The sequence below is a fragment of the Thalassophryne amazonica genome, chromosome 5 (genome assembly GCF_902500255.1).
Source record: "Thalassophryne amazonica chromosome 5, fThaAma1.1, whole genome shotgun sequence".
Lineage (NCBI taxonomy): Eukaryota > Metazoa > Chordata > Actinopteri > Batrachoidiformes > Batrachoididae > Thalassophryne > Thalassophryne amazonica.
The window spans coordinates 123,337,322-123,351,950 of record NC_047107.1 but is presented as its reverse complement, the minus strand read 5'-3'; positions in this window follow the sequence as shown (position 1 = coordinate 123,351,950).

Here is a 14,629-nt window from a genome sequence, read left to right as displayed (position 1 = left end):
CCAGTCAAGACAAGCAGCCGCCACACTATGGAGCCACCTTAGGTCCTGGATCAAACAGCCATCCCTCTGCTGCAACCAGCAAAATCTTGGGTGTCCACCTTGGCTTCTCCAGCTGCTGGACTCCTGAACACTGGTTCACACACAATTGCGGCACATTTCCAAACTGCGATAGCTGATGATTCCTCACAAAGCAAGTGATACTCCTCATCTTAGTCTCTCTAAGTAACCACTCATTTGACCTAAAGTTATTCCAGCAGTACCCAAGGATCCTCCAAATGGAGAGGCCTACAGCCAAAGACATCCAGTCGCTGCCTCAGCATCAAAGTCTCACAACCGTACAACCCTAAAGACTTCAAAGGTATGATAATCCAGCCCAGTCTCACTTTTTTTTTTCGTGATTCAAGTCTTCATGACGGGGTTTTTTTTTTTTTAACTCATTATTACTAACCCTACTCCTTCCCGTAACCCTAACCATAACCCCCCACCCTCCCGCTGCACTTTTAATTACGTGCAGCCATCACGGAATGAATTACAATGAATTTGTGCTCCCATGACAAAAATTTTGCACTTTTCGTGACAATATGACAAACCAATAGATTAATGTATATTTCCTGCTGCTGAATCACGACAATCCGTCAGACTGGGTTGGATAATCTGATTGGTTTAATTCAGGTTACACCCAAAACAAACCCATGATTAATTAAGAGAAAAGATACAACCCCTTTGTACCCTGATGACACTCTACAGTTTAACAAAGTGAAGTTGGACACGATGCAGATGCACTTGCACTATGCAGTTGAGACTACGTGCTATGGATTCTGACGTTATGGCTCTCCAAGTCTAATGAAGCCTCTTAATGCTGTCTTCTGGCTGAAGGGGTCAGCTGTAAGCAGCAGAAGGCTCTCAGCTGGCAGGTATTTTATTTCTAGCGGTTGCTCGGTGGCCCCCCGTCAGTCCTCTTCGCCCATATGAACTTGCTCGTGACAATAAACTCAATTCATAGCTGTTCCGCGGAGGCACAGGGGCTGCAGGGGACAGGTGAAATTTGAATACGGACCCTCTGACCCTCTCTGTCTGTCTATCTGCAGGTACACAATGAACAATAAGCATGGCTCTTTCTCTGCGGTCTGGTATTTTGACCTCAGTCCAAGCTAAGCTGTTTGGGTTTTTCCATTCCTTTGGCTCATTAAGATTTTTCTGAAAAGTTGTGTGACCGTCTTCCAACTGTGCATGTGAGTGTTTCAGCAAATCTTTTGACTGGCTCCTTATTCTTCCAGGATGTTTTTTTTTTTCATTTTCATTAAGTTGTGATTTATTTTCTGGCATTTCAAAAGTATAAGACATAAAGAGCAGCCTTGCCCCACTTGAAGCAATTACAATAGATTTCATTGTTCCCAAGAGTGCCTGTTATGCAAAGACAGAATCATTGGCTCAGCTCCCCGTGGAGCTCTTCAGGCCGGTTTACCTGCTTGTTGTTTTTGACAGTCAGGTATATCCAGCTGAATTCCAAAGCTTTGGTCTGCAGGTAACAGTACTCAGCATGATTTGTACATTTTGTTTTTTGGATGATGTGTGAGTTGCAGGTCAAAGGGCCTTTGTCTGTCTCACTCCTCTAGAAGCTTTTTGCCAAGCAAACACAATTTAACCATATCTCAACAGTTTTTAGGGGACACCACCTCTTTGTGTGACATCATCATTCCAACATGGCCTGTCGGCTGCTGTGTGTGACCAACAGACTACTAGATCTACTAATACTGTAGGTCTCTTGGGTACTACTGGATTGACTTTGGAGGCTCAGATGAGGAGTATCATGAGCATTTTGACCATGTGGCACGTTTGTCTGGGCGTGATGTAGCATGAAGGTGCCTCAGTGTGGAGGAGACCAAAGACACACCCATCTTTCACCTGGTTGCGGCAGATGGAGGGATGGACTGGTTGTCTATCTGAGTGGCTGCCAGCCAGGACCCAATGCGATTCTTTGATTTGGTGCATGCATCAATCTGTACCTGTGATTTCTGCTGAAAACTCCACATTATCCTGAAAAATTCCAACTACAGGGTGGACCAATAAAATGTTACCACTTTTTGACCGTACACAAGTTTTTGAAATGAGAACTTATTCAAAAATTTTATTTACAGACTTGTAACAGAAGCATCAAATTAACCTTTGATACCAAAGTTTTCCCACTTTGTCTCTTGTTTTCCGCACAGTTCAATAATTGATGATATGTTCAGTCCACACTCCTCTTCTTTGGATTACAGCTGCAACACGCACATTAAAGTTTGTGATGCTGTTGCCACACATCTCAAGACGGATTGTCTGAATTTCCTGATGGATGTTTGTCTTCAGGGCCTCAATGGCCTGTGGGTTGTTGTAATTACCTATGAATTAAAAGAGTGGTAACATTTTATTGGCCCACCTTGTATGTCTTGCCTACTGCACATTGCATGGGCACTGCTGGTATTGTTTGCCCCTCTGGGAATCTAGTGGATGTGTTACTAAGCAGAGGTGACGCACCTCCACCTGTGTCCAGTGAGAAGTACCAAGAGCTGAAGGAAGAACTAGAAAGGTTTGGAGGTAAAGGCACACAGTGGTCTCAGTGGGACCAGAGGCAGCTCGAGCCATTGTGGTGCCCTCGGCAAGATTATGGTTTGGCACTGATTGCATTTTGTACTTGTCCCAGACAATTGGATAAGCATTAATGTTGAGGGTTGCACTGTTTTAATTTTTTTTTTTTTTTGGCAGGGGGGCTTTCAGCAGCAGCCCTATGTAGCCAATGCCAACAGCCAGCTCTGCTTGGGACTGTGACCCCCACCACCACCAAACTGAGAAAGCAACTCCAACAGATACAAGGTTCAATATCTGTGGTCTCTGTGCACAAGAGGTCAGTCCCTGAAACAGCTATGAAACTACACCAGAGAGACCACACACACGCACACAGTCACCAACTCAGTCTTAAATCGTGTAGAACGTAGATTCAGTCCAGGATTTCAGATGCTGTCCCAGTGGAGTTCCTACCTGCTGTCATCAGCTCTAGACCATTTCTATGGTGATGACACATACAGTGCTGTCAAAAAATATTGGAACACTTGCAATTTCACACATTTTAAGTTGTTTATGCCATTTCAAATAAAATAAAATAAAAAATACAAAAAAAAATAAAAATTTCAAGAATCATCTTCCTTAAACTCAAGCTGAAAGCAAGTCTCTATAATTTGATAGAAATTAATTAAAAATATAAAAGCCAAGATGATGGGTTGCATAAGTAATGGAATGCTTTGGTATAATACCCATAAATAAATCAGTTTTATTGCCATTTATGGCCAGTATCCATCCCCTGCCAATTCAGGGGATGGATACATGAACATTTCCAAGTCATTGAAAATGTCTTGGACTTTATTTATATCCGTTATGAAGAAATACAAACAGTATGTCACTCAATGGTAAATATGGGTGGAGTTCTCAAAAACTGAGTGACTGTGCTGTCATGTTGTAAGGCGACGTGGCTCAGAGAGGGTGGGGACACAAAGGCAGAGTCACACAGAAGCGTAGGATTGATCAAAAAGGCTTTATCTCAAAAGCAGGCAGTAGTTCAGTACGCAGATTAGCAGGCAGCATGGCAGAGGTATCAGACAGGGGCAAGGCTGAGGCGTGGTCAAAAACTAGCTGAGATAAAAACAAAAAACACAGAGTTCAAAGGCTGAGACAAAACCGTGATCCAAAAAAATCTGCAAGGCAGTCAGGACTATGACAAAATGCTTGGACGAGGTTTACAGAAACAACAAACTAGCAAGAAGAACAACACACACAAGGCTTAAATAACAGATTTGGCAATCACAGCAACCAAGGCCCAGGTGTGGGGAACAAAGAGACAAAGATGAGAGCAAGAGGGTGCAGTGAGACAAAAAGCAAAGCAGACAGAAATGGAGGCGTGGAGGCACCCTGCTCAAAGTGCCGCTCTCATTGGACCAACATCTCTGCTATTTTAGCATTGTGGGATAGCTCGCGCCCACAGATTGAGCTTGCCGGACTTCTTTTGTGAAACTGCTCAGTGTGCCGCTCTCATTTTCTGTGACGACAACACAGAATGTGTCTCTTTATCCCAGATAGATCTCTTTCAGTGCAGCTTCTTGTTCTGACTTTAACACGAAGTTAACACCCAAATTTTTCATCGCCTGCTGTAAATGGTAATCAAAACATTCCAATTGTATCTTTCTGAACTCTTCCGCATCAAACTCCATCGTGTCAATGTTTACAATGTGCTTGAGCAATAACAGGTGAAGGTGCTCACAAACTTTGTTACGTTATTTAAATATTTTTTACGGTCACTCTTAAAACTTCAGTTATCTTTAGAATTTTATTACTGGTAAATTTTAGAATTGATTTAGATGAGATATACTCATTATTTCACAGGAATATACAGTATCACAATTATCTGGGAACTACTTTTGCGCAGGAATTCATCAAGCACATCGGCCGCGGGCATGTACTAACACAGAATCCCCAGAAACTGTGGAAAGTTGTTCGGCCATAACAAGAGCGTCCACTTTTAAATTGCCATAAGCTAAGCTAGTGGCGCTCGAGAGAGTGTGGCATGGAGGGAGGAGACAAAGATGGGGTGAGCTGGTGCAAGAGAGTGCAGTAGTGTGAACACTAAGCATACAGAAATAAACTGAAAGGTGAATCCAAAATATAATGCAAAAGAATCTACACATGGAAGGAACAAAGAAACAAAACCAAGAAAAACAAAGGTGAGTAGTGGAACGTGATCAACAAGAGAATTAAAGGCAGGAGCTGAAACTAATATGTGACAAAAGCCAAAACTAACAGAAATTACAAGCAATGACTATAGTGGTAAAAGGTAAGTCCCTTCATCTGCTCCCTTGTTTGCACTTGGGGTCGCCACATCAAATCCAAGGTGGATCTGCATGTTGAATTGGCACAGGTTTTACGCCGGATGCCCTTCCTGACGCAATGCCACATTACATGGAGAAATGTGGCAGGGGTAGGATTTGAACCCGGATCCTTCTGAACTGAAACCAAGCACATTAACCACTTGGCCACCACCCCTGCCTAATGACTATAGTGGTAAGATGTAAAATAAAAACCAGTGACCAAAGTAATCCTAAACTGAAAATCAAAATCAGGATCAAAGTGTAAAGACACAGACACAGACAGACTGTAAAGAGCAAAGCAGGGGAGGACATGGGACCAGACAGGGGCGGACCTGACGTGCAAGAAGGAGAAGAGTGAGGAAAGCCACCGAGACAACCCAGAAGACGTTATAGGCTTCTGTGACTTATGCAACCCATCATCTTGACTTTTATATTTTTAATTAATTTATATAAAGATGTAGAGATTTGTTTTCAGTTTGAGTTTAAGGAAGATAATTTTAGAATTTTTAAAATTTTTTCTGCATTTTATGTATTTGAAATGACATAAACAAATTAAAATATGTGAAATACCAAGTGTTCCAATACTTTTGGAGGGCACTGTAATTATGTATGGAAGTCCTTTAAAGGCACTTAGAACCTTTGGTACTGGAGCTTAGTATGTCTGGATTCTATAGGGTGAAGCAGTCCGCCAGTCCAACGTAGGTTACTTCTCCAGCCAAGGCTGGTACCCACAGCTGGGTGGACTGAGACAATGCAGACTAAGTGTCTTGTCCAAGGAGACAGACAGTTTGCACAAGCGGGATTCAAACCCAGATATGCATATTGGCAGCCAGCAAGCTTATCCAGCTTCTTATCCACTATGGGACCAAAACTTTGGAATTCAGCCGGATATACCTTATTGTCAAAGACAACAAGCAGGTAAACTGGCCTGAAGACGTCCTCTGGGAGTTTGTCAATGATTCTGTCTCTGTATAACAAGCTCACCTGGGAACAGCAGAACATAACTTCAAGTGGGGCAAGGCTGCTCTTCATGTCTTACACTTTTTCAAAGTGGACCAGTTCTGCATGGACAATTCTGTTGAATAAGTTTCACCTTTGTACCCATGATAAAACGATCAATGGTTAATGGCGTGTTTGCTTTGCAATAAAACACACCTGGAAAAACATGCCAGCCTGAGTTAACACATGGACACAAACCATACAAACTGAGACAATAAATACTGTGTTCACACACACACACACACACACACACACACACACACACACACACACATATATATATATATATATATATATATATATATATATATATATATATATTAGTCTGGAACACTAGAAAATAAACAACTAAATATTTAAGGTCTTGGAAGTAAAAACATGATGGTTGACCCCCCCAAAAAAGAAAAAGAAAGGATATAGAAATGTTGTCCATCCATCCACGTATCCATCCATAACTCTGTACTCCCTATAACGTTTCATAGATTTGAGACAAGTTTACCAAATTTGCAGCAGGGATGCATGCCTTTGAAGGTCTAGGTCAAGTGAGATGATGAGTGTCCTTGACCTCACTGATGACTAACCTTCACCTAATTTTGAAGGTCACAGGGCCAAAAATATCTGCAACATTGTACACCCAATAACTTTTCAAAGAAATAACACAGGTTTACCAAAATGGGAGCAAGGATACAGCTCTTCAAGATCTAGGTCACCTTCAATGATGACTGATGTTGACCTAATTTTGAAGGTCACAGGGCCAAAAATATCTGCAACACTGTACTCCCAGTAAATCTTTGAAGAAATAACACAGGTTTACCAACTTGGTTTACCAAACTGGGAACAAGGATACAGGTCTTGAAGGTCAAAGTCCAGTTCGATGATGACTGGCCTGCGCCTAGTTTTGAAGGTAATTTTACATGGATTTCATTTGCAGCAAGGATGTATTCCTTGAAGCTCTAGTTCACGTTCCTATTCCAGCATGTAGCCTTCATGCCCTTTACACTCAGACTTCCCCATCTTTCTCATATATATTTTTTTTTTTTGGAGCGCTCTGCTCTTTATTTCTACCTGGTTGGTGGAGCTGAACTTTATTACTGTATTGATGATTTGTCTAGCTATAATTCCACATTTTATTGTTTTATTTTCAATGCAAACAGTAGCCGTCCTACAGGTACAAACTTCTGTTTGTGTTGTGGATATTTTACATTTTGTTGAAATAATGCAGTTTTTTTAATACATATATATTTTTCAGTGTTTTCTGTATTTTTATTTTTTTTTTACTTTTTTAGTGTTGTGGGCTCTGTCAGCGTGATTCTGGCTACATTTAAACTAGTATTTATCATCCAGCTTTATTCATGTCAAAGGAACAGATTTTCATGTATGTGCTCAGTGTTCTATGTAGATGGATTTTGAATAAATAAATAAGTGCAGAGGAAAGCAGCAGTGATTCTGTGCTGATGGCACCAAACCGGAGAAAAAGACACATTTCCATCAAAAAGGGCTTCATGCTGGTATCTGATTACCTCACAGAAGGGCACTGTACTCTCACCTCGATGCAAATATGTGTGTGAGCGCACACCTCGAGCTGAGAAACAGCCATGTGTAAGATGCGAGGGACATTTGAAAATTGCACCTTAAGATTTCCCCTCATTAATCTGATTATTTGTTTTGTCACAGAACCAGCAGTTCACACCCCGGACTCAGGACTTGGTCTTGTAATCCAACCGATCACTCACAAAAAACTGTTCTGTGTGCTTGTCTTAGTCACCCTCAGAGGTATAGACATGGTGCATGAAACGAGGGCTTATTTATACACTAAAACTGCCCGTGGAGAGCAACCCTGGAAGTATAATGGAGGCCTTGTCAGTGCAGACAGCTACCGGCTCCAAACCAGCACCTCACCACATGAGGTCATCCGCTGGAACAGAACACACTGCTGTACGGAGTAAGACTGCTACAAGTCTCCGCCAGCTAGTCTAACTACAGCAGACAAATTACACACACACACACACACACACATATCTATCTATCCTGCAGGACAAGCTCTCTCAGCTTGGCGTGCCCCCCTCTACCTGCAGGTGGATCACTGACTTCCTGTCCAGCAGGAGGCAGCATGTGCAACCGGTGTGTCTTCGTCACACCGGATCCTTCCAACACTGTGTTCTTTCTCCTCTTCTCCTTGTACACCAACAGCTGCACCTCCAGTCACCAGTCTGTGAAGCTCCTGAACTTTGCAGATGATATGATCCTCATCGGAATCATCACTGATGGGGACGAGTCTGCCTACAGAAGGGAAATAAATCACCTGGTGTCCTGATGCAGACAGAACAACCTGGAGCTCAACGCCGTCAAGACAGTGGAGATGGTTGTTGACTTCAGGAAGAACCCAGTCCTGTCCCACCCCATCACCGTATGTGACTGCCCAGTCGCCATTGTGGAGTCATTGCGCTACCTGGGGATCACCATCACCCAGGACCTCAAGTTAGAGCTGAATGTCAGCTCTCTCAACAAGAGAGCACAACAGAGGATGTACTTTCTGTGGCAACTGAGGAAATTCAACCTGCAAAAAACAATGATGGTGAACTTCTACACTGGTATCATTGAGTCATCATCTCTTCCATCACCATCTGGTTCGCTGCTGCCCCCGCTAAAGACAGGAGCAGACTGCAGTGTATCATTCACACAGCAGAGAAGGTGATTGACTGCAGTCTGCCATCCCTACAGGACCTGTACACCTCCAGGGGCCTGAGGTGAATAAGGAAGATAGTAGCTGATCCCTCTCACCCAGGACACAAGCTTTTTGTCACCTCCCCCCCGGCAGACAGCTGAGGTCCTACCTTTTATTGAGAGTCGTTTGTGTTTTTCATTTATCTGCTGGTTTCACAGCCCCTCAGTGAAAGACAGAAACGGCCTGAACAACATTGTTAAAATCTGTTCAAAGATTCTCGGAGTGAAACAAAGAGATTTACACTCTTTTGTAATCAACAGTTCCTCCGGAAGGCTGAAAGCATCTTGTCCTTGTCAGGTCCTGTTCTTTTAGGAGAGTTTTCTCTGCTTCCTTCAGGACGCCGTTATGCTTCCCCAGTGTGTAGAACCAACCGGTTTTTAAAGTCGTTTATCCCTTTGGCGAGTCGACTTTTAAATGCTCTGCAGACCTACAGAGCATTTAAAAGTCATGCCATGTTTTTATTTATTTAATTATTATTGCTATTCATTTTAACTCCTTAAGTCTGTTTTTATTTGTTTTATTAGTTTTATTGTTGTTATATATTGTTATTGTGTGTGTGTGTGTGTGTGTGTGTGTGTGTGTGTGTGTGTGTGTGTGTGTGTGTGTGTGTGTGTGTTTTAATGGACTGCTCAAATGAAATTGCCCCTTGTGGGATTAATAAAGTTGTTGATTGATTTATTGATTGATTGGACCAAAATCTCAAGACACAAAAACAGCTTCTTTCCATAAGCAGCTAGATTAATAAATAATACCAGAGACCCCTACTTACTCAGCACCCCCCCCCCCCCCCCCCCACACACACACACACACACTTCCATAAAGCACAGATTGTTCATCCCTGCAGTGACAGGTACTGTACATCTGTACTCCAATCACCTGTTTCTGCACAGCCCCATTCCACTATGCTATATTTATTTAACAGTGAACATAGTTATATATAAATGAAAATAAATTGAAATAGGGTCTTTTACTTCTTACAGAAATATTTTTCCATTTTCTTTTTATTATTGTTATTTATGCACCAATAACACCAGAACAAATTTCTTGTATGTGAGAACTTTGCAATAAATTTGATTCTGATCTATCTATCTATCTATCTATCTATCTATCTATCTATCTATCTATCTATCTATCTATCTATCTATCTACAACCCCAATTCCAGTGAAGTTGGGACATTGTATAAAATATAAATAAAAACAAAATACAATGATTTGAAAATCCTCTTCAACCTATATTCAATTGAATACACCACAAAGACAAAAAAAACAATTTGAAAAAATATTTAATGTTCAAACTGATAGACTTTGTTGTTTTTGTGCAAATATTTGCTCATTTTGAAATGGATGCCTGCAACATGTTTCAATAAAGTTGGGACGGGGCAACAAAAGACTGGAAAAGTTGATGAATGCTCAAAGAACACCTAATTGGAAACAGGTGAGGGTCATGATTGGATATAAAAGGAGCATCCCCAAAGGCTCAGCCATTCACAAACAAAGATGGGGCGAGGATCACCACTTTGTGAATGCCTGCATGAAAAAATAGTCCAACAGTTTAAGAACAGTGTTTCTCAACATTCAATTGCAAGGAATTTAGGGATTCCATCATCTACAGTCCATAATATAATCAGAAGATTCAGAGAATCTGGAGAACTTTCTACATGTAAGCGGCAAGGCTGAAAACCAACATTGAATGCCCGTGACCTTCGATCCCTCAGGCGGCACTGCATTAAAAACTGGCTGTTGTGAAGGTGTCGTAGCACGGACCCACAACAGGGGGCGCAAATGAATGGACAATGAGTAAGCCAAAAAGTAACAATTTAATGTTGTGATAATACACAACTAAATTCACAGAATTTGCACAGTCAATTAACACCAGGTGACGTGTGGGCAGGCTTGAAGATAGAAGACCCCCGACGAGAGAGAAGCCGCGTCCCACACGGCTTCCACCACCAACGGTCTGAAGAACACCGGAGCCGCCAAGTCCTGAGTCCCCAGGTGGCCTCTGTCTTCGGCTGTCGACCCTGGTACTGCTGGCAGAAAGCAGAGATAAGATGTATGAGTGTGAGTCCGCACACTCAGTAATCCACAGTCCAAACACAGTTAGGAGGGAGCACCTCCACCTCCAATCACACACACTCGTGCAGCTCCTGGTCAACCACTTATCTGGGTTGGGGTGTGAGGCGAAGCCGTTGCTGTCACACCAAACGCCAATCCTCCAGATAAGGCAACACTCCAGGAAAACGGCTGCAATAGAAGTTCAGGTTATTACACACAAAGTGTCTGTCAGCAGAGAAATTACCTTTCCAATGGTAGTCGATTTCTCGGTGGGGAGGTGGAGTTGCAGTCCGGCTTATGTACTGGTGTAGATGAGTGACAGCTGGTGCGATGAGTGACAGCTGTCACTTCCTCTGGGTCTGGCGCCCTCTCGTGCTTGGAGCCCGCACTCCAAGCAGGACGCCCTCTGGTGGTGGTGGGCCAGCAGTACCTCCTCTTCAGCGGCCCACATAAAAGGACCCCCCCTCAACTTCACCCGGACCTGGCTTGTCCGGGTGTCTTTTGTAGAAATCGGCCAGGAGGGCCGGGTCCAGGATGAAGCTCCTTTTCACCCAGGAGCATTCTTCAGGTCCATACCCCTCCCAGTCCACCAGATATTGGAACCCCCGGCCCTTACGACGGACGTCCAGGAGCCTGCGGACTGTCCAAGCAGGCTCCCCGTCGATGAGCCGGGCAGGAGGCGGCGTAGGTTCCGGAGCACAGAGGGGCGAGGTGTGGTGTGGCTTCAGACGGGAAATCCGCAGTGAAGCCGGGAGTTGGAGCTTCACTGCGGCCGGGTTGATGATCTTGAGGATACGGAAGGGACCAATGAACCTGTCTTTCAGTTTTGGGGAGTCAACACAAAGAGGGATGTCCTTGGTCGAGAGCCACACCTCCTGCCCGGGCTGGTATGTGGGGGCCGGGGAACGCCGGCGGTCCGCATGGGTCTTGGCCCTCGTCCGGGCCTTTAACAGGGCAGAGCGGGCGGTCCGCCACACCCGGCGGCACCTCCTGAGGTGGGCCTGGACCGACGGCACACCGACCTCTCCCTCCACCAGCGGGAACAATGGGGGCTGGTACCCCAAACATGCCTCAAAAGGGGAGAGGCCGGTAGCAGACGAGACTTGGCTGTTATGGGCATACTCGATCCAGGCCAGATGGTGACTCCAGGCCGCCGGGTGCGCGGAGGTGACGCAGCGAAGGGCCTGTTCCAACTCCTGGTTAGCCCGCTCTGCCTGGCCGTTTGTCTGGGGGTGGTACCCGGACGAGAGACTCACGGTGGCCCCCAGCTCCTTACAGAAACTCTTCCACACCTGCAAAGAGAACTGGGGACCACGATCTGATACAATGTCCGATGGTATCCCATGCAGCCGCATGACGTGGTGGACCAGGAGGTCTACCGTCTCCTGGGCCGTCGGGAGCTTCAGGAGGGCCACGAAGTGGGCCGCCTTGGAGAACCGGTCCACTATCGTGAGAATAACGGTGTTGCCCTGGGACGGCGGGAGGCCCGTGATGAAGTCCAGGCCGATGTGAGACCAGGGGCGATGAGGCACCGGCAGGGGTTGGAGGAGTCCCGAGGTCCTCCGATGGTCTGCCTTGCCCCTGGCGCAGATGGTACAGGCCTGGACGTAGTCCCGGACGTCGGTTTCCAGGGACGCCCACCAGAAGCGCTGCTGGACTACTGCCACGGTCCTACGCACTCCGGGATGACAGGACAGCTTGGACCCGTGACAGAAGTCCAATACGGCAGCTCTTGCTTCTGGTGGGACGTACAGTCTGTTCTTGTGGCCGGTCCCCGGGTCCGGGCTCCTTGCCAGGGCCTCCCGGACGGTCTTCTCCACGTCCCAGGTGAGGGAGGCCACGACAGTGGACTCGGGGATGATGGTCTCGGTGGGGTTCGACAGCCCCGCTTTGGCTTCTTCTTCGTGCACCCGGGACAATGCATCTGGTTTTTGATTTTTGGTCCCGGGGCGGTACGTGATCCGGACGTCAAAGCGCCCGAAGAACAGAGACCAGTGGGCTTGCCTGGGGTTCAGCCGCTTGGTGGTCTGGATGTACTCCAGGTTCCGATGGTCCGTGAAAACCGTGAAAGGCAACGATGCCCCCTCCAGCAGGTGTCTCCACTCTTCAAGAGCCTCCTTCACCGCGAGGAGCTCCTGATTGCCGACGTCATAGTTCCGTTCAGCTGGGGTCAACCTGCGGGAAAAATAGGCACAAGGATGGAGAACCGTATCATCCTCCACGCTCTGGGACAGCACGGCTCCTATCCCTGAGTCAGAGGCGTCCACTTCCACTATGTACTGGCGATCAGGATCAGGCTGCACCAGAAATGGTGCAGTCGAGAACCGGCGTTTCAACTCCTGGAACGCGGCTTTGCACCGATCCGACCAGGTGAAGGGGACCTTGGTGGAGGTCAGGGCAGTCAGGGGGCTAACTACCTGAATGTAGCCTTTAATGAACCTCCTGTAGAAATTTGCAAAGCCGAGGAACTTCTGCAATTTCCTGTGGCTTGTTGGTTGGGGCCAATCTCTCACCGCCGCAACCTTGGCCGGATCAGGGGCGACAGAGTTGGAGGAGATGATGAACCCCAGGAAGGACAAAGAAGTGCGGTGGAACTCACACTTCTCGCCCTTCACAAACAGCCGGTTCTCCAGCAACCGCTGTAGGACCTGACGTACATGCTGGACATGGGTCTCAGGGTCCGGGGAAAAGATGAGTATATCGTCCAGATATACGAAGACGAACCAATGCAGGAAGTCCCGCAAGACGTCATTTACCAAAGCTTGGAACGTCGCGGGGGCGTTAGTGAGGCCGAACGGCATGACCAGGTACTCAAAGTGACCTAATGGGGTGTTAAATGCCGTCTTCCATTCGTCTCCCTTCCGGATCCGAACCAGGTGGTACGCGTTTCTAAGATCCAATTTAGTGAAAATTTGGGCTCCATGCAGGGGCGTAAACACTGAATCCAACAGAGGTAACGGGTATCGGTTGCGAACCGTGATCTCGTTCAGCCCTCTGTAATCAATGCATGGACGGAGTCCGCCGTCCTTTTTGCCCACAAAAAAGAAACCAGCACCCATCGGGGAGGTGGAGTTCCGGATCAGCCCGGCAGCTAAAGAGTCCCGGATGTAGGTCTCCATTGATTCGCGTTCCGGACGTGAGAGGTTGTACAACCTACTGGACGGGTACTCAGCGCCCGGGACCAAATCGATGGCACGATCCTAAACACTCCCGGTGGCAGGTTTCGCTCCACTGCGTCACAACCCCAGACGGCCAATCAATCCGGGAATTGTGCTTCACCATCCATGGAAATCCCAAAATCACTCGGGAGGTAGAAGGTGTTACATGGAACACGATCTCCTCCCTGTGATTTCCAGACACAACCAAGGTCACTGGCTGTGTCTGATGTGTAATTAATGGAAGCAGGGTGCCATCTAGTGCTCGCATCTGCAATGGTGCCGGCAGAGCCACCAGGGGGAGCCCTACTTCCTTTGCCCATCCGCTATCCAGCAGATTCCCTTCCGATCCCGTGTCTACCAGTGCTGGGGCGTGAAGGGTTAAATCCCCACAAAGGATCGTTACTGGGATTCGTGCAGATTTGCGGGGTTTCCCCGCGTGCGTGTTATGACCCACCCTTAGCCCAGTTTCTAAGGATGGGCGTTGTAGTTTGACCGTTTTGGGGCAGTCCTTCTGCATATGCTCACAAGAGCCGCAGACAAAACATTCCCTGCGGGCCAGCCTCCTTTGTCTGACGTTTGTTTTTATTTTGGCCCTGCTCGTGTCCATAGCCTCCTCAGCAGGGGGAGCTGTAGCCACACGGAGCTCTCTGGCAGTGAAGCGTGGAGACGACGTCACCCTTTCGGAACCGGAAGGGGGAGGGACGGCTCGTGCCCGGTCACGCCCCCCGGCCTGCTCCCGACGATGCTCATTCAAACGGTTGTCTAAGCGTATAACCAAATCGACAAGCCCGTCAAAA